At 39.1% G+C, this 23,489-nt stretch overlaps 1 protein-coding gene across 3 annotated transcripts in view; it reads left to right on the forward strand.

Moving 5' to 3' along the window:
• Drat (Death resistor Adh domain containing target) overlaps positions 1-23,489 on the forward strand; it is a 217,307-nt gene that overhangs the window by 57,274 nt on the left and 136,544 nt on the right. Inside the window, exon 1 of one of the 3 annotated variants that reach the window (XM_083117532.1) lies at positions 21,135-21,168. The exons of the other annotated variants lie outside the window; for them this stretch is intronic. The gene's annotated coding sequence lies outside the window, so the exon portion shown is untranslated. Of the gene's footprint in view, positions 1-21,134; positions 21,169-23,489 lie in introns of those variants that run through there. 3 annotated transcript variants of the gene reach the window in all.

A 23,489-nucleotide genomic window follows, 5' to 3' on the forward strand; every position in this document is an offset into this window, starting at 1 on the left:
CGGAGGAATTGTCACTGGGAGGACTCTGTGGTATAGTTTCTAAAGATTTGCTAAAAGGCCTGGCACGTAAGGTGGAAGGAACAGCTTGAAGGCTTATTACACTAGTTTCCAAAACATGCGACATACTAATTCCCCAAAAAGACAATAATGCTATAGCTGAAAGGAAAAAATATAAATTACAGTAATCGGTGTTGGGGGGGGGGGGCTCGTTTTTTGCTCTGCTACCATAGAATGTTGTGACGTGGTCGCGTCCTTTTGTATAATGGTATAAATTTGGAAGCTAAACAAAAATATGAAATAGGTTTTGTTATACCAGTAAGTACACGACCACTTCACATCAGCACTGGCCAAAAAAAAAATAGCCACAAAAAAGGTTGGTTGCCCCCCCCCCAAAAAAAAAAACGATCTGTACAAATATTCGAAAAAACCCACAACCCTTTTCTCTTTTGCTCTATTCCACTATTTATTACTACCGTGGTAAAATCACCATTCAGTCCAAAACGATGACCACAGATATAATTGGCCCCCCTTGCGCCGACTCAAATTAACGTGGATCTTCGAGCACCAATCCCCACCATACCATATATTTCCCAGCTTATCTAATCGTCGAGATTTAATATTGGTTTCAGTGTTCGTGGTCGTCTAGCCACGAAAACGGAAACGCTCTCAACATATATATATATCAAAGCAAGGTGGAACGCTAATGAACGTAAAAATAAGAACCATTGCATACGTCATACTTCAATTTTAGTGTCCTTTTATTGTAACAAATTAGCACCCGGACAAATAGAAACATCTCCCCAACAATTTGACAAAAATCTCCCAATATATATATATATATTTAATTGTATGTACAATATAATAAAACCCACGTGGCAAATATAAATACTTCCCTTTTTTGCTACATGCCGTTAAAATTTATAACCCGAAACACCCGTTAAATAAATACAAAGTCATATTTGTGGTTTAGGTGATCGGAATCCTATATCGACGAAATTATCTATAATCAAGGTGGCGAATTTTTAACTGTGTTACGTCGGTCATGGAATAAATGCACTAAGTTTTAAATCACAAAACGGATAATTCCAAAAAGACTATTCCTGAAAATCATTACTAAACAAAAAGGACCGGTCACTTAACTTTAACATAAACTGAAATAATTTAAATTATTATACCCCGTTATTCCATGTCCAGACATCAATCCAATGCCACAGTCAAATTCCGATGTCGATGCGGATCCGATCACCCGCGCCCGTGACCAAGGAAGGAGAAGGAAGCTCCTTACTATACCAGTGCCTTAGCTGCAACGTACTGATTTCTCGGGAGAAAACTTCGCCCGCAGCCGAAGCTTTCCCCCTTTAGTTACAAAGTTCTCCGCTAGGGGAAACAGAGTTGCCAAATTTACTCTGCTCGACGTCCAGAGCCGAGCGTCAAGAACACAATGACGCAAAAACTCCTTGTTAGAATAACGAGGAGAATGTGGTGGAGCTTTTGAAATTATATAAGATATAAGCAAACACCACAGACTGAAGTCAATTCTAGGGAGGAGGGAATGCAAACATTGAAGTAAAAGAAACACAAGGCTAGCAGAATCTAAGAGTAGCAGGACAAAGGAATACTCAAGATATATAGATTGATTGATTTGCTTTATTTCACTTCGCTTTTTGTGCCACTTTTGGCTAATTTGCGAAGATGGGGATGAGTGATGACATGATGAAATTAATGAATGGACACTCACAAACCACACAAACATCCATGCCCAGGCCGGGATGAACCTGGAACCCGTGGCGTCATAGCGCAATATGCTAACCACTCCGCCACGGGGGCCGACGATACTCAAGATAGAATTAGTATTCATGTATTTTTCTTCCAGACAGTCAACGGCACGCAGGGGGGCAGAGAGGGGCAATTGCCCGCCCTCTATTTAAAATTATATGCAAGTAAAAATACATTTCGTAAAGTTACCTTCCTAGCTTCGCTCAAAATACCTGCATTTCTCACAGGTTCATCAAGTTCAGAGCCGTAGAGTTGTAAAAGAGAGAATGCCATGACAACCCGTGAAATTATTTGCGGCCTCTTCGTTATATATATTTTTTAATTTGCAAGAAATAAAGAAATTAGATCGAAATGTTTTTTTTTGCTCGCTTTGCTCACAACTTTATCCTTTTTTGTAATGCATTGTAAATTACCAGAGACAGAAGTAAAACCAAATATGTACTTCAGACTGTTGCTGCTAAACAATTTTGTCTTAATTGCACGAACAATTGTTTGGAGGAATAGGAGCGTGCACCTGTGAGAGACAATTTACATCATTTTTGCTGTTCGTTTTGTTATGAGATAGATGAATTGATTGATTGATTGATTTAGTGTTTTAAGTCCACTTTATACACAGTAAAACTTTAATCGGGACTGGACCTACAGTTCAAAGTGGGTTCCGAACCACTGTGTGCCTCCACCGGGGATCAACCGGGACCCCTTATGGATGAATTGATTATGTATTTAAATAATATGTGTTAATACATATGTATTATATAAACTTTGAATACGTACACAATTTGGTGTTAACATGTATTTTTTATTTTATGTTGCTCTATGTTGCATACGTGTAAAACGTATATTGTAGATGAAAGTTATGCATGTGATGTGTACAAATAGAATTATATTTGTCATGCGTTTTCTGTCTTTCAAAGATACAGTTTGTGTGCTTGTTTTCCATTATTAGCTAATGTGAAATTGAACGTATTGAAAAAAAATATTTCAAATCCTTTGTTCCAACATATGCTTTAGCACCGACTTCTACCCTTGTGTCATTTAGAAGAATAATAACGTCTTTGATGCAACATAATAATAATAATTAGGGCTGAGCCGATACCGATACCGATCATCGGTGAGCTAGAAGAGCGGGTAAAGGCAACAGCTCGTCTCAACATTTGTCCTTTTTAAAAGTTCGTTCACCCTTCCTTGTGACAGATTGGGAGGCCAGCAGAGGAAGTCCCATAGATTTTCCTAGAAACACTGGAAAAAACCCCACCCTCCTGGGAAGCAGATGGCAAGATCAAAGGCATGGGCAGGGGTTTATCCAGGATTTTTCCCTTGGGGAGGGGTGTTGGAAAATTTGGGGGGGGGGGTAAATTTGGGGAAGTTAAGTGCATATTTTGGACCGTTTTAAAAATGTTTGCCCTAATTCAATTTGTTCATGGATGTTTCTAGAGATTAACCCCCCCTCCCTTCTCTTCACGTAACATTTCAGAAGAAAAAATATGTCAAATACAGGAAAAGATGGAAAATAGATTAATGTTAACATTTCAGTTTAACGTTCCGAGTATTGCTTTCTTTCCGATAATGTTCAGTACTTGATTTAATCAATCGTTAGACAAAACACAAGGAATGACATTAAAAAGAAACACAAAATTTTAACATATTATTACAAGGAATCATTTCATGCAATTCTTAAGCTAGTTATAAAGAAATTAGGAACACTTGCGCAATATTTTAACTGTATTTGTATCGTTCTTGCCGTAGGTGTAACTCGGAGTTCAACTTGGGGGTGCCCAATTGAAATATCAGTGATAATGCATTGCATGGGTGTGGGCACACTTGCCTGTCTGAAGTAGTAGTAATTGTTACCCTGCCCCCGTGTCAGGGCAACAGTGTTTTTTTCCTTATTTAAAAATTTATTCATATGTTAATTAATTGGGTAATTACGTGTATAAACATATATATGTGTTATTAGTGTAAATCAATTTATTATGCATTTTTAGGTTCATATTATTCCATGTATAAATACCATGTAGCTCTCTGTTCTTGCTTAGTGTTTTGAACGTTCAGAAGAAAGGCGGGCAGTTTAGCTGTTAAAGATTAAAAATTTTGAAAGAAGGGCGGTTGGCAACAGACGCTAACCAAACGTATATAAACTCCCAGATGAGAGTAGAGGGGTCGGCTGTTGGATCTGAGACTTGGAAGGGAGAGGCTGTTTTTGCTTCGGTTGGCTAGGACCGGAGGACAGATCTCCCAAAACGGATGCTGTAAGAGATTGGATTGCCGGGCAAGCTAGTGCCTTGGTGTCCAGTTTACAGGTAAAAAGGTAGTTTGTACTGGATGTTATTTTGAAGTAATTACGGTGCGCCGGGCAGCCTAGTGCCTTGTCACCGTGGAGGTTGAGAAATGTACACGTCGGGCGGCCTAGCGCCTGTTAAGACGTTTCTTGGAGTAACGCGAGTCTACCTTGTGACAAGCTTACTCCTGATGTAATTCATGAAATGTAAAGCATCCAGGTACAAACAATAGAGATTCCAACATCAGAATTAGAGTTTTGGCCCGATAATTAGAGAAATGAACGTTCGGATACGACTTGTATATACTTTAAATTTTACGTTAATTAAACTTATAGAAATTATCCAAAATTTCCGTTTTTAATTTCACACATGCTGGACAAGGTAATTTATCCCCTATAGCAATAAGGTTTCGAAAAGGTTATCCGTTGTCTCTTGTAGTTAATTATATAATTATGTTGACTTGTAGCAACCCACGTGCACTGTCGTACAAAGAAAGATACCCCTAGACAAATCAGAGCCGAGTACGAATTGCACCGAACCTCGAGTGCAGAGGTAAAGTGTGGGGGGGCCAGGCGAGTAACATAATAAATACAGATATAATATGACTTAAATAAATTATGACACTGCTAGCGAAGCGAGCAAGAAAATTTTTAGAACTATCTCTTTGCAAACTGATAATGCATATTATTAGTTAAACATAGCGACAGTATCCCATGATGTTTACTCTTTACAATCTTGCTTTGCTCGTTCGTTGAAGACTTCAATATGAAATTCCTTGGCCGATCTCGTTCAAAAGCAATATCAGGTATCTATCAAACGTGCATCCCAACTTCCCACTATATTTTAACGTCTTCATGGCCATGCTCTAAATACGTATATCGAGTTTCATTACTTTATTTCAGTTTTTGAATCATCGTTTAAACAGAGATTTGAAAACACCAGCAGAATTTGGAACTCACTCGCTACATAGAACTATTAAAATAATACATGCATATTTTCTAACTGTTAGAACAGGAGGGGGCAGGGGGCATGTGGTGAGATAAAGAGGACGCCGAACGAGCAAAGGAAGATTGTAAAGAGTAAACATCATGGGATACTGTCAGGACCGGATTAACCTATTGGCAACTGGGGCAATTGCCCCAGGGCCCCCACCAATAGGAAGCTGTGAAGGGCCTCCACCAAAAAAATATTTTAATCAGCTGGCTATGCTTGTGAAAAATTACATAAGAAGTTGTATTTTTAAAATAAAAAAACTTGAATATTGTCGTATGTCTACACTCTTCTGGATCCAATTGTTGCACAGCTCTCAGTCGATCTGTTTGTAGATATCTGAAGCTCAGTATACTTTATAACATGGATTGATTTGGATGTGGTGTGGAAATAAGGCACACTTATTCAAACAATCAATTCTCAGATACGATTAAGATAATAAATAATCCTACGAAGTACATAACTTTCTTTCGTTAATAACATCGTTTTAGAACTAAGCTTTTATAGGGAAAAAAATTGTGGAGATACTAGCGCTCTCTCTCGGTGCATAAGTGAACTACGGGACACCTAACTTTAAGCAGCGCTTTTGTGAACCGCGCAAACGGCGGAATGAGTTGATTGTTTCCTTTCGGCTAAATGAACTAGCAGAGCTAGTTGAATTGGGTAGGGAAATCAGCGGCTAATGCATTTCCTACAGCTGTTCATTTCTTCGATTTTGTACAAAGGCTTTATGTGTTCTTCACAGCATCACCTCACCATTATCAAACATTGGATAAGTTAAGACAGGCAGCAGGGAAATACTATGTTCCCAAGAGTTTAAGTGAGACTCTGTAGGCATATAGAGCAGATGCCACAAGAGCCATAGTCCAAGGTTACGAAACATTTAAGGAAGCTCTTGTCGAAATAGGCAATGACAAAGAAGAGAAGGCTATTGTAAGAAGTGAAGAGAATGAGTTCTCACGGCAGATGTCATCCCTGGAAATAGCATTGTTAGCCGTCTTCTGGAATGACATTTTAGAGAGATTTGATGCTACGAGCAAAACACTCCAGGATCCAAGACTTCTGGAATTTTATTGAAGAAAGTGTAGTTACTACAATTTTCACAATGACCCTGTCGGTAATTGTCCAGTAGATGGACCGTGCATATGAAGTGACATATTTACTCTTAATTGTAAATACGTAATATAATTTAAAATAAATTATGTACGTAAGTACAGTCTACTGCTCAGTTATCTGTTTCCGTCTGAACCCCCTTACTATTTACCATATATTGTAGTTACGGTGTTCACTCTTCATAATATACTGTAGACATTTAGATGTAGAAATTTACTGCTGCTATAGCGCTACAATTTTCGTCCTGTAACTTTATTTTACTGCGCTATTCTCCCTGCAAACCTATCTGCGATATGTCCGACTGTGAATGACTAGTACTGATTCTGAAATCAGGTCTACCATTTCAACTGCTGAAAATTGGTGGTAAACATTTTGAGCTAATAAAGCTCCTAGTAAAAAATAATTTAAAAAATGGGGGCCCCCACCAAACATTTTGCCCAGGGGCTTCCACAAACCTTGATACGGCCCTGGATACTGTCGCTGTGTTTAATTAATTATATGCATATGCATTATACCCTTACAAAACTTTGGAAAATACGCTTGGGGCTTTTGTGAGTTTATCTTTCAAATATTAAATAAGAGAGTCTAGGGAATTAGGAGTCACGTGCCTCTTTGCCTTAAAGAAAATGAAATAACATGTGCAAATAAACGCATGGCGTGTTAACTGCAAAAGGAAGGCAAGGAATTTTCCACTTCTAAATTGAGGCAATGCTCTATTTTCAATTATTTAAAAATTGAATAGCATTTATTTCACTATCCAACACAAAGAGCACAATGGACCAAACAAATTTTCTCTCTCCACGTTTTCCAGCAGGCAGTGGCAAGCGCCGTCGTGTCTTCACTGGTGCGCCTATGATCAGATATAAATTTTGGACTTAATGTAAATTAAATTTCTTTTATGTTTAATTCCTCACACTCAGGCCCGTAGCCAGGAATTCTTTGTAGGGGGGAGGCAAAGTCAATCCTAGAGGGGGCAAATTTTTAATATATTGTGTCGCATTGGCAGATATAGCAGGGTACACAGATGTACTTGACATCTCCCCCAAAAGAGATAAGTAACAGAAAAGAGATGATATCTTGAAACTGCAACGGACAAAAAAAAAAACAACCTTCGAGCAACATCAAATGCCATTTTTTCGATAATGACCTTTCCAGATTGGCAAATAATATAAAGTTTAACATAAATAGGCTAATAGGGACTGTATCTACTTGATATTTACAGGTTGATAATGTTAATAGACGATTAATTGGCGCCTCTGCAGAACTGATTAAGGGAGCCCTTTATAAATCATGCTTCATAATGATTCCCTCTAGTTTCCAGTATGCAAGATTTTTCCGCAGAAAGGAATCTAACGAGAATCCAACAACACCATTGTGTTGTGTTATGAAAGAAAAATCGAATTAATTAAATAATAATGGTTACATATTATCTACACTTTGATGAATTGCGTAAAAATTTGTAATACATTTTTTTTGTACTTGCTAAAACATGGGTCCCTTATTCCTCCACGGACTCTATTTCCTTCAAAGGGGAGACTCTTGCATCACTACAGACAATGTTTGCCTACTGGTTACGTTAACCATTTTGCAAAATATTGTGTGAATTGTGTTATATTATAGTTGAAATACATGTTTTGACACCTGCCAAACAATAGGGCCTCCCCGTTGGAGCAGTGGTAGCGTCGTCGCCTTGTAATCAAGGGGTCCCGGGTTCGATAACCGGTGGAGGCACATAGTGGTTCGGATCCCACTTTAAACTGTAGCTCCAGTCCCAATTAGCCTTACTGTGCATAAAGTGGACTTAAAACACCAAATCAATTAATCAATCAAACCTGCCAAACAAATAGGAATACCTTGATTGTTCAATGACTTCTTGGATTACAGTGTCATCATTAATATTTCATATTGAGTTTCATAGAATTAATTTTTTTAATAGGGCGCAAATAATTTTACGGGGCGCCATGGCATTCTCTTTAACATTTTTTTTTCATATAGGTCGTTTGGCTCCCAGGGCCGATTCCCACCGCCCCATAGCTATGGCTCTGAACTTGTACTATAAGAACAGAAGAAATTGCGAGCGAAGCGAGCAAGAAAATTTTACCAAATGTATTTTTATTTGTATAAAATTTGAAATCGAGAGGGGGTCAAGTGCCCTTGGCAATACAGAAGGAAAATGGAAGGAACTCGTAAAAACTAATTCCATCATGAGTATCCAATTTTCCTGCTATTCTTAGATTCTCCTAGTCTTGTTTTTTTTTTATTTCAATGTTTGCTTCCCCTAGAATGGACTTCCGTCCAAGGTCGGGAAGGGGGGGGACAATGCCCCCTGCCGCCCTGTGGTTGCGGTACTGTTTATGAGTGTCTCTTCATCAATTTCACGTCATCATTCATTGTTGGGATTAGCTATAGCCTAAGTGGCAGAAAAGCAACGCTAAGTAACAAAAATCAAATATCCACTCCCTCTCTCTACCACATGAATCACTATTACTAAAAAGGAAATCCCCCCCCCCATCCTGATACGACATTATACTGAATCCCCACACCTTCATAAATCACAAAATCAATACGTGTCTCTGTTATGTTGCTAGAGTAATTGTAAAGATTAGTGAGAATTCCAGGTATTCTGTATTTTTCATAGGGGGGCAAAGCAGGCTACGGGCCTGCTTACACTTCCTTTGCTTCCTCTGGAAAGTTGAATAAAATTAAACATATCATTATGTCAGGGAACCGACTAGATTCAAAGAGAAAGACATTTTTTACTAAAGCTATATCTTTGCAAACTGGCAATAACTTTAATTTAATAGGGTGTCAGTAATTTCACAGGGCACCACGACGTTAACGTTTTTCTATTTTTATCTGTTTTGCTTGTTCGGCACCCCATTTGTACTTAGCGCTCAGGCAAGCACCACACGTGGACCCTCCCGCTTTTACAACTATCTTTCTAATAGTATATAATTTATTTTATCCACAAAAATGGTCATCAACTATAGACGTGAATGAAACACTTAGGTTCTTCATGAAATACTTGCCATTTTATATCGAATTCTCGGTCAGTAAATTTTATATTGGTACTTTATGAATATCTGTTGGAAGAAATTATACCTACATATAGCGTCACTGATTTTCTACTCACCACTTTCGGTTTCTTTCTGTCTGGTTTTTCATTTTCTCTATCTTCTTCAGACAGTTTTGCAGTAAAGTTTCAGACATTGTTATACACTAACAGAACGACAACACACGAACGGAGATGCTACACTGAGACTGACCTAAGGCCAAAGGCATTTGACTGTTCTTTTCTCTACCACTCCAAAATCATTCATCTCGCCAAGTTACAGAAAATAGTGTTGCTAACCATAGTAACAGAATTCACTACAAGGAGTCGAAACTGTATCTTTGAATTTCTTCCCTTACTTTTATCGTACATTTTTCACATGCAAGAATCGAAAGGAAAATGCAACAAAATGTCAATTTCATTGACTCAGGGGTTGAATAATTGAATTTACGAATCTGTAACGTATTCAAACGCTGAACTGTCAACACTGTGCGCGGAATGTGCTCCCTGGAAGGAGGGCGAGAGGTCAGTTTGACATTTTCCAGATGGCAGTGTTCCTTCCCTAGAGCTGACCGAAGCCTTGTCAAGGGAGCTAGTGTTTCCAGGAAATGACGATGCTGCACATTCCACCCTCCTTCCTTGACACTTTGGTTTTCGTTGATCGAAAGGTCCATTGGACTACGCTTCTTCAGCTACAAATGATTTCTTTCTGTTAATGTTGAAGTATTGTCATTCTATTGTTGATATAAACATCCATATTTACACCCCCCCTTGTAGGGGGGTGTTCCACTTTTCTGCTTGGGGGGTGTTCACCAAAATTTGGGAGGGTGTTAGGGGTGTGGTTAAATCACTGGGTTTATACATGTAGGTTAAAACTTTTCTTGTGCTAATGCACTTACAATGTCGGGCCTCCCCCATGGCGCAGTGGTAGCGTCATTGCCTTGTAATCAAGGGGTCCCGGGTTCGATACCCGGTGGAGGCACAAGTGGTTCGGATCCCACTTTAAACTGTAGGTCCAGTCCCGATTAGCCTTACTGTGCATAAAGTGGACTTAAAAAACACCAAAACTTACAATATCACTTCTTGACAACAGTTTCGGTCTGCTTTTGTGACTAAGAAGACATTCGATTTGGTTGGAGGAAAATACTGGTCGAAGAATTTCCCTTATTTTCTTAGTCACGTTGAAAGCAGGTTGCTTTGATTTGTGAAGTTTTACTAACTGTTGCCACAAACTTTTATTGCTAATTTGTAAATTCTTCACTTTATGTAATATACGATTGCATTGTTCCTTTACTTTGTTTACTTTTTTAGCACTTTCATCCTGTAGAGTCTGCAGTTTCTTCATTTGTTCTTCAGCACATTTTCATTTCTTTTTCAGTGAGTATATTGAGTCTCTGAGTTGTGTGCCATGTAAATTCTTTTGCGAGGAGATAACTCTTCAAGTATTCCCACTGCTCGCTTTCGATTGAATTGTTGTTTTAAGTCCACTTTATGCACAGAAAGGTTAATCGGGACTGAACCTACAGTTTTTAAAGTGGGATCCGAACCACTATGTACCTCCACCGGGTATTGAACCCGGGACCCCTTGGTTACAAGGCGATGACGCTACCACTGCGCCATCGGGGAGACTGCTCGCTTTCGAATCTGACGTTTATTGGCACGTCGACTTCGATCAGTTATGTAATTTGACTGTTGCACACTGCAATTCACCATACAACCAGGCAAATTTAAACTTAGTACAGCGTTTTTATTAAGCTGCAGTCTAAATGTAATGCTCAGCAGTTCTGCTTTTAAGTTTCGTGTAATCGGCATCCAGCTGTTTTGGTGTTAACATGATCTAATCTCTTACACTTTGAAACCCACATCTTGCACGTAATCGGATCATTTGGAAACGAAAAATAGCTTACACCTACTGTATTTTTGCCGCCTCCCCCCGTGGCAGACTGGTTAGCACATCGCTCTATGACGCCAGAGGTCCCGAGTTCGAATCTCGGCCTGGGCATGGATGTTTGTGAGGGTCCATTCATCAATTTCATCATGTCATCACTCATCCTCATCTTCGCAAATTAGCCAAAAGTGGCACAAAAAGCGAAGTAAAATAAAGCAGATCAATCAATCAATCAATCTACTGTATTTCTTGCGTTGTTCGGAAACAAAGCAACAGCACAATTACGCGACATCTTCCTGAAGTGTTACTGTTGTTGAAAAAAACCTCCACTATCACACAAGCTACAGAAAAATGAAACACAAGGTACTTTCACGCTCCCTCGCACAAATGCAGATCCTATAACAAGCGGAATGGTCAGTGACAGCGTCACCCCTGTCCCGTCAGGGTTGGGACCGCCCACGACCCTCTTTTTTCAGCTTCGAGAGGGAAGATTGCGCTACTTTCTCAACTATATTATATACTTACTTTGTTGCCGTCGACCTTTTTCTTCAGGAAGGAAGAAGGACACTGACCATGCAAGAACTGCATAAGTCACTCGAAAAGCTGGGAGAAAGGCGAGCAGTCAGTCCTCCTCCTTCCAACGCGGATCAGCTGTGCCTCGTTGCCGAGGCTCGTAAAGGGTGCAGCCGCTTTATGTTTGCAGCCAATACGACAGGAAATAGGGGAATTGAAAATTTAGCATATGTAAATATGTTAAACTAGATAAATTACATTCCAAGGTGTATAAAGGCTTTGAAAAACATGAACTTAATATATCAAAATTGCTTTTAAACAAACAACGCAAGCGGCGCTTACACCGCCTTCCTTTACCGCACGCTTCTGGCAGGGGCGTGCCGTGACCTTTCGTGATAGGCAAGCGATGGGTTAATTTTTCGTTTCGGTTAATTATAACAATTTCAAATATAATATAGGCCTACACACATCCCTACTTACAATAATGTGCATAATGGTGAAGTATCGGGCTTGAGTGTGTGAAGTGCATACATACCGTAAAATCAAATCTTCGCTGCACGGTTTTTAAAGAAGAAAAACAGCCTCTCGATATAAACTTGTAAATTTCAACCATGAAGAAAATAATGATTTACTTGATATTTGAGGGCGGCAACTGTAAATTAAATTATGTTCTTTTTTAACCCTGAAAATAATAAACATCCTTTAGCATAAAGTTTCGATCTTAAATAAACGGACGGGTTTCAGTTTCTTACTTAGCTAGAATTATGAATCATGACTTGTCTTCAGTTGGATGCAAGCGCAGATGTGATTCTGGGAACGTTCGTGTATTTGCACTGCATTATAAAAATTGCTCAAGTCACAGTAGCATGCCTGTATAGTTCCATGGTCCTAAATTTGTATTGAACAAAACACATAGCAACAAAATAATTTATTAATATCATTGCTGCCGCATAACCACATAATATTGTTGTACTGCGATGTTTTAAACTGCCTAATGAAAACCTTCTTAGTTGCTTTGGTTATGCACAGTTCAGGACAATGTCGCTCATGGTTCACAATCACAAGCTCAACTTTACACCATATGTTCTCGAACTGAATGGTTTTGAGAGAAAGTCCCTAATCAAGTCCTTACCTGCAGCACTGCAAATCGATGGCTCGTCTGATATGTCAACCATGGTGGAAATTTTCAATGTAGAATCATACTTTTACACCAGGTACAAAAAACACGACACAAAGAACAGAAAAAAAAAACAGCACGATATCACAGTAAAAAAACAAAAAAACACGCATCCGCAGCATCCACGCTTCTAAATTAACTTTCCTTTTTACCCTACCTGCAGTGTTACATACCCTCCATCGTCCTCGCCTTGTAATCAAGGGGTCCCGGGTTCGATACCCGGTGGAGACACAAGTGGTTCGGATTCCACTTTAAACTGTAGGTCCAGTCCCGATTAGCTTTACTGTGCATAAAGTGGACTTAAAAAACACCAACTCAAACCCAACTCAAACATACCCTCCATATTTCCGAGTAACTGACCACATGACGAATATGTTCAAGTACCGGCTGCGATTTCATTTCTTATAAATAGCATACGACTGGTGATCACTGGCTAACTTCACAATGTAATTTGTTGATTACTATAGAATTTCAAACATGAAAATCGTACCGCGTTAGGTTGTGCTACGGATGCACAGAAAATTCTGGAAGTTAGCAACACTTGTGGCCAGTGTGGACGAATTCTTTCCAACACCCTTGCCAAAGACAGATGCGGTCTTGGTGTTGCTTGCCCTCGGCCTTTTTTCTTCGTAAACGGGGATGGACAGTGTCCATGCAAGAACTGCATAAGTTACTCGAAAAGCGGGTAGAAAGGCGAGCAGTCCTCTTCTTCTAACGCGGTCATTCGTGCCGCATCGCCCAGCGTCGTCAAGGATGTAGCCGGTTTATGTTTCAAGCTAAAAGAACAGAACGTAGGGGAAATGAAAATTCTGCATTATAAATATCTTATAGTAAATAAATTCCATTCTAATGTGTATAAAGGCATTGAAAAATACGAAATTAAGATATCAAAAGTGTTTTAAAAAACAACGCAAGCGGCGCTTGCCCCGCCTTTCCTTACTGCACGCTTCTGCACAGTAGCACCTTTCCTCCTTACACTTGCCATAACTCTTAAAACACCACGAAAACCACGCAAAATCCCCCAAAAAATCACAATTAAACACACACGCACAAGGACTTCCACAACGACAATGACCGCAGCGGAAGACTTCCTGCTACCACTAAAATCTGCAAATAGACCGGTCTTCCCCTGTCCCTCCGCACGTCCTCTCCCCTCATTTGAGGATCTTCTCGTGAGCGATGAGCTGTACCTGGGGGGTAAAGGCGTCAGGGGCGTGATACTGATCACATCACTTTCTTGATCCGGTCGTGAGTAGGGGTGATGCTGATCACATCACCCCCACTCACGACCGGATCAAGAAAGTGTGGGGCGTTACCCCCACACCCCCTATACGCCTTCATGGCGTGGTGCTAAGCACAGGGGAGCACTTTACCTTTTTATTTTTTTTTTAAGTTGGCAGCTACATTCTGCCGTGCTGTCGCCTAACGGAAAACTGAACCCAGGACTGTGGAGTTCTTCTTCCCCTCTTCACCTCAAATGGAAAGAAAAATGACAAAAGGGCTCGGCCACTATTCGTAGGATTTTCGAGCTTTCTCAGGAGTGATAGTTCTTCCTATTTATGTCAGTATGTGTGTGAATACATCACCGAGGTGGGTTGTAAAAAGAGAACGAAATTAACAAAAAACTAGATCGAAGATATCTGGGTGGGGGAAGGGTGGAAATGATATCGTCTAACAACCACAATTGTCTTTTGGCAGATAACACTGTTGAAAAACTCACGCCACGTGACTGCAATAACATAAAAATGATCGATCATACGTGTACTTACGCGTATTTTCTTGATACCCCGCTCTTGAAGTGGAAAATGTAGCTTTGGGTATGTTTGGTCGAGCCTAGGGGTTAACTAAGAGGATGTTTCCATGATTTAACATTGTGACAATGAGACAACTGGGGGAAAGCTTTGCAAAAAATTTGCTAGCTGGGGGATACCATTCCCCCTCACTTCGAGCATCATTAATTCTTTCACGTATATCACACACACACATACATTTGTCATCTGGAAAAAACAACCCAGCTACTCTGGTATCAATTAAAAATTCAAACCATTTCAACCAATGTCTGTATTTGTACGTTGCGGGGTAAAGGAAATATGGAAATGAGAGATTTCCTGAAAAAATCGTCGTGAAGCTAAACATACTGAATACAATTAAACAGTGGCATCTCGTCCTTTGGGGCTTCCGGGGTTTAGCCCCTAAAGAAAAACGGACGTATTCACGTAATTATCAATCACCATAACGCATAACTATCACACAGTCTTTTAAAAGGCGATTTTTACCCACGTAAATTCATCGTCTGTTGCAATGGATACGACAGCGCTCCTAGCGGCATTGATGTCAATTATCGTTTTCCGGGGCACGTCGTAAAGGAAGGCGTGACCTACACCCACCTACGCTACAGTGAAGGTCACATGCTAGCAGAGAGAGGGAAGAGTGCAATGGATTTGAGTGCTGATTCGGGGCTATAGCCTGACAAGTTAAGTCCCGATATGCGCAGATCGCCGCGGAGCACTTCCTATTACGTCATCCTCCCCACCACTCTTCTACTCACTGGTCTGGCGTTGAGAGTACCAGTGGTGCCAACTCAGCAAAATTAAGCTAAAACAAATATGACGATTTTCATGGTACAGTGGCTCTCAGCGACAGACAAACCTGCAAACGAAACTGAAATCGATGCGGAGAATAGAGTGAAAGCATTGTGAACAATAAACAAAAGGAAATTGTACTTAAAAATTCAAAGTGTACCTTATGTGAAACAGTATGCGATTGACACGAAATTTAGAAACGCGGGGCACACCATAATACGACTTCCGCCTTACCACGCAGACTTAAATCCCATTGAACTTGTGTGGGGGGGAAATCAAGGGTAAGGCAAAGGAATTCATTTCGGATTCACTGGACACAATGAAAGATTTGCTCCGTTGCGTCGCGTTCGATCTCGCGTGTTGTTCTGTAGTGTTTTGGTGGCTTTCATTCGCTATGTTTTAGTGAGTTTGGCAGGGTTGATGTTCGAACACAAATTGATGAAGGACATAGGCTGTCAATTACAAGACACAATGAATTTGTCCGGAAAAATAGGCATATATTAAATAGAATTATCGATTGCTTAAAATTCTGTGGTCGACATGAACTTGCTCTACGAGGACATAATGAAAGAGAACAATCTTTAAACAGAGGCATCTTCCCAGATTTATTATCCCTTCATAGAAGAGGGAAAACTAAAGGGAACTTCGTGTTCTTTATTGTAGTGAAGAGTTGAAAAACATAAACTCTATCAGTAGATTGCATTCATTTTTTAGTTAAAATTATTTAGAGGGTAACTTTTCAGAAACAGTAAAAATGACAAACATAGTTTTAATAACTCCAGTGGCAACAGCTGAATCTGAACGATGTTTCAGCACATTGAAGCGTATTAAAACCTGCTTAAGAAATGCAATGGGACAAGACAGATCAAATGCCTTGGCACTTGCTTACAATAGAGAAATAATACATTTCAAACATAGAGGGCTTCAACGAAAAAGTAATAACAAAATTTGCTGAGCAGATGAACAGGAGTCAACGTTCGTTGAAAGGTATGTTTCACAACAATGCCTGTTTCTTTTGTAATCATGTGAATTGTCATTATATTTTAAATTCTTTTAAAAAAATAAGTCCAGTTTTGTAGTTTAGAAGAACAAAAATACCCGTTTTTTTGTAATTCATGTAATTTGTCATTATATTTTAAATTCTTTCAAAAAAGTAAGTCCAGTTTTGTAGTCTAGAAGAAAAAAATACATTTTTTTTGCAATTCATGTGAATTGTCATTATATTTTAAATTCTTTAAAAAATAAGCCCCGGCCAAATTTGAGGCCACGAGACTCCACTGCAATTAAAGAATATTGAATTTGTCTTTATCATAGGCTAAACCAAGGTTTAAGAATCAACGTAATGCGCGTGCACATCTCTCATGTCTCCACTGTATTATATTTTCACTTACCTGCAACTTACGTGTTTCTTCGTTGCATATGCGTGCGCAGAAGGTGGGGGGAAGCCTTCATGAATGTTCAATCGGAGATAGAAAAACCTCAATTCATATCACTGTTTTATTGTATTGATGGGTACGAAACAGGGGCGTGTATAGAGTGTGTCCGGACCCATCGAAAATCACTATATCCAATGTCCGTGGCACCAATGTTCTTTGCCCCTCCTTCAATTCCCCTCTCTGTGATTCCGAGAGTAATTTACATGTACAAATAGTTTCGTAGAGCAGATTCAAAACAACTACACCTACTTTATTCTTTTCCATCAGTAACGGTCATCAGGGGTGCCCCCCAAGGCCAATGGGGCATCCCCCCAAAAATCAAGTCGTGCGTCCCCCCAAATCATATCATTTTCGCCCTCAAACCATATCGTAATCCCTACAATGTATTTAATTACGACAGCGTGTCTACCGAAAATAACCTTTTCCTTAGCTTTACTTAACACTATACTTAATCTGCCCCTCCTCCGTAAACAGGGGTGTCCACCACTCAAGACCGTCCATAAAATCGTTCATCATAATCCCCCAAAATAGTTTGGATGAGTACGTAATAATTGATGTCTGAATGAATCTTAAACTGTCCATATTTTATAAATGTTCGATTTTCGAAAAAAATTAAAGTTATTGATTGGCTTAGTAAATTAAATTAGGTAAATGTGCATATAAATAGTGGTTGTGAGTCGGTTTATAAAACTCACAATTTGAGTATTTAACACAAATTGTTACACAACTTAAGATAAAGATAGAAAATTCTACACTGGCAAACCAAATAACATGTTCCAGCCGTATGACCGATTCAATTAATGCTTCACGAGACATTACCGAACCCTGGCTAGAAATCCTTAAGCTCAGGGCGATAATATAATACGGTTCCTCTTTCAAATAACTCCCCCCTTCCCCCGCCGTTTTCTTGTTGTAAATATAATTATTTTAGTAACCCATAACAATAATTACGTGGATTTTATCTTCAGTGCAAATTTAACTCTTATAAAGTAAAATTTTCCCGTGACAAGAAGTTAGAAATGCGGATTCTATATATTTTTGTTCCAAATGATGCACCTGCATTAAATTAAGCAGTATACCAACACTATATTTTAAGAAGTGATGTTATTAATGAATATCGAGAATGTCTTGTAATACAGCTATAGTATATACTATAAAACTTCACATTCACCTCAGTAAAGCGTCAAACACAGATGCTCGAAATACATTGCAAACGAACCAACCAAGAATATTTTTTTCATCCATTTCTTTGCAGACTTTCAAGAATATTAATTTAATGAGGTGTCAATACTTTCTTAGGATCCTAAGATATTTAGTCTTTTCCAGCTTCTCTTTTGGCACGTTCGGGGTCGAAAACGTGTGGATACCATATCGCTAAATAGAGTCTCCAAAATTTAATGTTCGAACTCTCTCTCCAATACAGAAATCCCTTGACTGTAAGATTTAGCACTTTATCAAGAGCTTCCTATCTCCCCCTTTAAATTTAATACTCAATCCTACCACCAAAATTACCATGCCAATTTTAGACTTACTGTTGATATTGAAGACTGGATATTGCCCCCCCCCCCAATAAATTAATACAGTCTCTATACCAGAATTTCCGCAAAAGTCCAAGACAATAGTAATACACAAGAATTGGATACCCCCGTCAATTTAATGCTCAATTCCCCCCTCTAACTAACATACCCGCCGTAATCGAAGACCTAGATTTGAATACTACCCCCCGCCCCAACGTTCAATTCAGAATCCCTTAGAACCCACGTGTCAAATAAGGCCTAATATGTAAGAGTTGGATATTTCTCTCCCCCGCTCTCCTACAATAATACCCTTAATTTTTTATTTTCTTCATCTAATGAATTAAATAAAATTTAAGGTGTAAAATTATTACATATATTTTGGAAAAATATATAAATGTTGCATTTTTATATTATTTGAAGGGAAAAAATCCCCCCCAAAATCTCGATGGCGTGGCTTGCGCCATAATTCCTCACTGTGGGCACCTCTGACGGTCATTAGGGGCACCATTGTTTTATTTATTTCGTCATGTTTTACATGGCGAAGTTAAGGCTGTGGAGCCTTTTCTTCCACTTGACCATGTTTACACAATTTTTGAATATGGAAGTTATTAGTCTACATTGAAGTATTAAAAAAAGAAAAAAAAGCAATATAAAGGAACAAAAAATAAAATAAAAGAAAGAATTACATATTTAATCTATACACGAGCACACACACACACACACACACACACACACACACGCTTTTACCATTGCATTATGGCCCTTTAATGCTAAACCTTGTCTACCTTGAAAAATTAAACTGTTCTTGACCAGCTCCCACTCCATCAGATACGTAGCCAGGAGAAGGGCACTGGGGCTGAGCCCCGCCGAATTCCTACAAATATCTAACTTCAGTAATGTGTAGTAGTAATTGAGGACTAAAAGTGGTAAACGTTGTACGTAAGTGCCAAAAGCGAAAGTGTTTGGAAATCGCATCGTTGCGCACATCAGCCCGTAAGAACGTGCACACTAGTGACCTCTTTACACGCCCTTTGAACTACTTAGAGGGCTGCCAGCCACATTTCACGTTTACCACATTATAAAGCATGGCACATTTCACAGTTTAACGTGGAAAACGGTGTTTGATTTATTGTGGCACTTACAGCGTTTATCGATTTTAGTCTTCAATTACGTAATTTTACTTTCTTAGCACGATTAAGCATCTTGTACAGTGCGATCCACTAGTAGCATGACTATTTTCATCAATTTTTCTCTTACATGTTTGATTTTTTTTGTATGCTGGTGCAGAAGTTTGTCAACAGCTTGTTTTGAGTTTCCTTTAAACTCTTGAAGCTCTTATTGGGTCAAATAAAGTGCACAAACATGGCGATGGACAATTTGCACGGTAATTCTCATGGATCCTACTCAATTAATTGTAATGTCCTGAGAAATTCATATTCAGGGCTTTTAACCCATTTTTTCGCTTTTAGATGTCGGCGGCTGATAAGGGATGATCACCCCAAAATAAAATTGTGGCTACAGGCGCCTGCAATCCCCAGTTTCGGCATCCAATCACCACTATTGACTTCCAATGTATGGGCAATTTATTCTGCAAACACTTAGAGGTAACACAAGTAACGGATAAAGTATGTGGGAGTGTTAATAACAAAAGAAAAAAAATTGCTAGAGAATGAAGTTGGGTAGTTCAATTACATAGGAAATAATGCGCCCCTTCCGTATCTCCTCTCCTTGAAAGTTTCGACAGCTTCAAAATACTTATTCCTTTCAGAGCATAATATTATTTGACTACGGTGATTAGATTCCTCTACACAAAATTTCTAAGTAAGAGTATTATGGGGGGCTACTGCCCCCTCTTGCACCCCCATGCGCACGCCTATGGTTCGTTGCCATTCCGATATCACTTGCAAAAGTTACAACAAACTCTTCACCAGCAGAAGTTGAATGGTTGGCGACAGAACGCTGGAACGGGCAGCAGGTGCAGACGACAGAAACGCGCGGGCAACAAAATCCTCGCCTCTGATTGGATAATTCCCTAGATATGGCATAGCTGTTTGTTAAATAAATTCTCGCGTGCGGGACAGAATTTTTTGTTTCGGGTCGGGATGGTAATTTTTTTTTAAATCCCGGCATTCGGGACGGGAAAAATTCACAATTTCCCGACAACGTCAGGAAATTTTCGAAATTTCCTGAAACTCTGAAAATCTCGAATTTACACGTCATTTTCACTTTAAGTGATTGTTTTTGCCATTCTGGAATAAAAACTAACAATTTCCGATAAGTTCCAGAAATTTACAATGCAGAAAACGTCGAGAATTAAAGACTTTTTAAAATGACCATTCGGTATTTCCTGACTGCTCGGGATCGGGACGGGAATTTTTTTTCCCGATCCCGGTCCCGACTTTTCGGAATCCCGCACACTCCTAAAAATAGCCAAAAACCATATATTTCTCAAACAAATTGAAGAAAAACAAAAGAAGGTAAAACTTTCGTTTCAGCAAAACGTATTTCTTCAATTTTACAGGAGAAAGTACTTACCGGAATTAGAGACGTTTGGTGGTTACTGAAATTTTACCGAAAAGAATTTACAGACGAAAAATAGAAACTTCAATATCAAAAAATAAAGGCCGAGTCTGCTGCCACGCACGTGTTTTTTGAGGTTCCAGCAGAAAAAGAACGTGGCAGCAGACACTACCAAAAATAAAATGAAAATCATAAATACAGGTGGAAACACGAAATAAAAAAAGTTGAATCCTAGTGGAAATTCGCATACATATCCACGTTAAAAGTTCGACCTGGCAATACTGTGTGTTTACAACATGGATTCCGATGAAGGGAAGCATTTGTGGTAAGTAATGTAAGAAAGTTTGTATTATTTCACAGAATAGGAACTTCTAATTGAGAAATGCACAGTGCTAATTAGAAGCACAAATTAAGTACTACGAGTGAACAAATTTCCTTTTGCGCGAAAATGGTAGGGTGAAAATTTACAGTAGTAACTCCACCGGAAGTACCTGCCGCCATTTTGAAAATCACGTCATCATTCCAAACTCGCATCATAACCAATCAAAAACGAACCGCCATATTGAAAATACAAAATTAACAATTTCCGAACACAAAAACGATTTACGCCTTTTAACACACAGTAAAATCAAATTGGAACCACACCAGTAAACACGAGGAGGAAACACGCCAATAAACTCAAGGAAGAAATGCGCCTTAAAAATGAAAATGTAACCACGCCAGTAAACACGAGAGAAAAAGACGCCACTAAACACAAGGGGGAACGACAAAAAAATAAATGATTTACCCCTTTCAACACACAGTAAAATAAAATTGGAACCACACCAGTAAACACGAGGAGGAAACACGCCAATAAACACAAGGAAGAAATTCGCGTTAAAAATGAAAATGGAACCACACCAGTAAACACGAAAGAGAAAGACGCCACTAAACACAAGTTGGATAATGCCAGTAAACACAAAGGGGAACGACACCAGTAAACCCAAGGGGGAACGACTAAACACAGGAATAAACCACTCCAATAAAAACTTTCAATTAAAAAATCTTCATTTATACTACTGTTGGGGCTCCGCCCCCAAACCCCCGAACCAATCCAAATCAAAATCACTAAATCTAAATTTCTATGAGTACCCGAATTTAAAACTAAACGAAAACTAAAAAATTTACATTACAACCACAAATTACCTACTCCAAAATAAAAAGAAATCAAACTTACCTTACTAATCACAATTAGCTGGAACATAAACTGGTGAAAATTTACAGTAGTTTCACCAAATTCAACGTCCGCGGACGTAGAAGCCGAGGCCATACCAACATGACCCACCAGTAAAATACGCTCAACCGGCAACTGATAACAAACTACTACACAATCTGTGACTACACACCAAGCACTAGCTAATTGAACATCACCAGAGCCACCTACCATCAACTTACTAAAATAAACATACGCTCGCTGACTTACCACATACAAACCACAACTTCCGGTGGATACACGGCAGTAAAGTTTAACCAATGGTAGAACACAAAGGTCGATTGTGCAGTATAGCCGTCGTCGCCTTGTACTCAAGGGGTCACGGGTTCGATACCCGGTGGAGGCACATAGTATTTCGGATCCCACTTTAAACTGTAGGTCCAGTGCCAATTAGCCTTACTGTGCATATACTTGACTTAATAATACATAAACTTGACTTAACACCAATTGAACTAAGTAACAAGTAGTGTCTTGCGTTTTGTAAAATTACATTTTTTGTGAACGAAGTTGAAAAAAGAATCATGAGAGACTGCAGAAATTGCTACCAGCTAAAAGCACAACTGGAAAAACTGAAGACTCAACTTGGGTAAATTTCTCGTATCGGACAAACGGCTGAAATTTGCTAGTTCATTTAATTTGAATATTCGTACTTACGTATTCTGCATTGAGAAATATTGCTGAAGGTGGAATTTCGCTTATTTCACGGAAATAAGCTTTATTTGCGACATATCGAGTAAGTTTTCTTCGTTTCTTTTTGCTTTCGGTAACATGAAAAATGGCGGTCACAGTTTCACTACTGTACTCTGCATGCAGTGTTTCCACCCCACTACACCCAAAAATACCTACGTAGCCCCACAAACCATTGACACATAGCCCAACGAATCATTCATACATAGCCCCACGAACCATTTCCGGTAATGTTAGGTTAGGTAGGGTCACGTATAGGTTACAATAGTTAAAAATTAGTTTTGAAAAAAATATGTGTAGCCCCACACACCATTCTCGCATAGCCCCATGAACCATTGACACACAGCCCCATAAACCATTTGCGGAAACATACCTTCTTCAGTTACAAAAACACATGTTTGGAGAAACTGACCTGGATTACGTCGTCACACACAGGCTACATCCACCTGGAAGTAAATGGATGCAAGAGCTTTTGTGCATCGGTCACACATTTATATCGAAAAATAGATGATTTACCGGCAAAATTCAATGAATGTTGTGAGAAAACACTTCTCCGACCTTCCACAAGTATAAAGAAACTGCATTTGGTAAGTAATTTCTCCTGTAAATTTGGAGAAATCCATTTGTCCCATACGAGAAATTTACTGCGAGCTACAGGAATAACTACAAAGGGACATGGAGCGAATTTACAAGATATGGCACAAAAT

Source organism: Lepisma saccharinum, chromosome 2 (assembly GCF_977018435.1).
Source record: "Lepisma saccharinum chromosome 2, izLepSacc3.1, whole genome shotgun sequence".
Classification (NCBI taxonomy): domain Eukaryota; kingdom Metazoa; phylum Arthropoda; class Insecta; order Zygentoma; family Lepismatidae; genus Lepisma; species Lepisma saccharinum.